Genomic DNA, 2,462 nt, shown 5'->3' on the forward strand with positions numbered 1-2,462 from the left:
AATCCCACCCGTGTCCGGCCCATACGTCTTGCGATTTGGGTGAAATCCGCAATTTTACGGACGGATACGGGTTAAATCCGCGGTTCCGGTTTTTATGCTCACCCCTAGTTTTAAATTTGGAAGAAAAATCCCACTGTTGGGTTTGGAAATTTTGGGGACGAAGCCCACTATTTTGGACGAAGCCCAGCTGGGGATTTTTAACGAAGTTCCAGGCCCACTATTGGAGCAAAGCCCACTGTGTAGTTTGAAAAACAGGCCCTGCGGTTTGTTTTTAGCAAATGATTCCAATGGGTTTTGACCTAGTTGGTTTTGTTTTTGTTTTTTTTTGAAATTTGGAGGTAAGGGAAACAGGCCTAAGGCTCTGTTCAATGGGCTTGAGCCCAGCTAACAAGTTATTCTTTTTTGAATTACAAGCCCAGGTGGGTGTTTAAAACATGCCCACTATTTAGATTTAATTACAAGCCCAAGATAAATGGTCTAAAACAAAGCCCACAAATTGGGTTTACTTAATGGGTTTAGGCTTAGATTTTTTATGCAAGGGAAACCCAGCTTCTGTTTTTTGGCTCTCTTGGCTTGTGAACAGCCCAGCAGGGCCTTGGCAGCAACAGCAGCAGCTCCTAGCACCAGCAGCTTCACAGTTTCAACTCCACAGCACCAGCAATGCACCAAAGCTGCAACAATGCACCAGTGGTACCTGGTAATTCAGCAGGGAAGTTTAGAGTTCAGCAGTGATTAAACAGGATGCAGTAATGCACAGCAATGCTGCAGCTAACAGTTGAGACACAAGCTAGAATGCAAGCTAATATGCAAGAATGACAGTGACAATGCAAAGCAATGCAATGCATACAAGATATGAAGAAGCAGTGACAACAGCAATGATCATTATGGGGATGCAACAGCTGAAATGCAACAGCTAAGAATGAACTGCAATGCAGTTATGGGAATGCAATTAACAAATTATGATGTAGTGAAGAATGAGAATGCAAGTTATGATCCAGTTTACATGTAAGTTATGCAAGCTGAAAGCAGTAAGAATGCAGCTAGAAATGTAGTGAACTTTTATATACATATGAGATCAGGTGACAGAGAGTGAACAAAACTAAAGCAAAAGATAACAGTGAGTAAAGATGGAATTGGTGAAGCACTAAGGTTTAGAGTGATGACAAGTTCCTGTTGTTCTTGTCCCTTTGGTATCAGACAGTGATGACAAGTTCTAGCTTGCATTTTTTCCAGGGTTCCTATTGATAGAATAATTAGAGTGACACCTAGAGTTCTCTAATCCTAGCATTAGTTGACTATTTAAAGTTCAACTCAATACAGGCCTAAAGCCTAGATGTTTCCAAATATCTTAAGCATTATACATACAAGATACATTTATAACCAAGCATTCAGTAGCATAGGATGTTAAGGCTTCATCAACACCTTGGTGTTGATGTTTAGCTCATCATTAAACTAACTAACATTTGAACTAACAGATGTGGTTCAAACATGAACTGAAATTTTAACTCAACCCTAAAGCTGTGAAGCTTGGCTAACCCAAAGCATCACTGAAGTGCAATAATCATGAAGATGGATTGAAATTGAAATAAAAACTTAAACATGCATATTGAAATCAAACAGGACATGAAACTGAAATGGGATTATGAACTTTGTATTTCTCTAAAACCTTGAGCTTGGTTAACCCAAGTCTACCTTCTACACACACACACACACACACACACACACACACACACACACACACACAACTCAATTTATACTTGAAATATTTTCCCCCCAAAATCCCTAATTTCTAAAATTAGGGTTTAGATAAAAAATGAAATTAAACTCACCTCTTTTCTGATATTTTCTCTCACTCTTCGACCCATGCTTTGTCTTGCTTCTGCTACTCGGAATCTTCCCAAATAGGTCTTCTCTGCAACTGCGAACCCTAGCTTTGCCTGTCTTGTTTGTAGCATCTAGAACTGTCGATGCTAAGAACAAGAAAGGCAGAACTAGGGAAGGGGGATGTCTGCTGTGTGTTGGGAAGGTGTTGGATGGTCAGGGTTTGGAGGAATCGAGCATGCAGGAGAAGAAGAAAAAGAAGGAATGGGTGTTGCAGGTTTGCAGAGAGAAGAGGAAGGAAAGAACGAGGAAGATATTTGATGATACAGTGTTGGGCGGAAACTCAAGAGTTGATGAACAGCGAGTGGAGGCGTCGGATCGACACATCTGGATTGAATCGAACGGCAATAGGGAAGCATGCATGGATCGACCGTTGGATGTGTGATACAAAAAATCTAACGGCTTAGATTGAGGTTAGGTACTATGATGTTTGACAGGATCTTCAGAGTTTGATGAACGATGATGAGGCGACCGTTGGATGATATGATGGATCCAATCTGACGGCTCTCATGGAAATGAGTATGGGTATTGGAAATGGATTTGGGTAAGCGTTTGTGGCCTTGGGTATGCCAAGCCCATAT

The 2,462-nt window shown here is 41.0% G+C and overlaps 1 long non-coding RNA gene across 1 annotated transcript; it reads right to left on the reverse strand.

The window, feature by feature from the left end:
- Positions 1–342: 342 nt before the first annotated feature.
- On the reverse strand, positions 343–2,097 carry LOC113346054. The gene is made up of 2 exons (XR_003358375.1): positions 1,830–2,097; positions 343–694 (listed from the first exon to the last, which is right to left on the reverse strand). It is a non-coding gene; the product is annotated as an uncharacterized LOC113346054 (long non-coding RNA).
- Between the last annotated feature and the right edge of the window lie 365 nt (positions 2,098–2,462).

Source organism: Papaver somniferum, unplaced genomic scaffold (assembly GCF_003573695.1).
Source record: "Papaver somniferum cultivar HN1 unplaced genomic scaffold, ASM357369v1 unplaced-scaffold_90, whole genome shotgun sequence".
Taxonomy (NCBI): domain Eukaryota; kingdom Viridiplantae; phylum Streptophyta; class Magnoliopsida; order Ranunculales; family Papaveraceae; genus Papaver; species Papaver somniferum.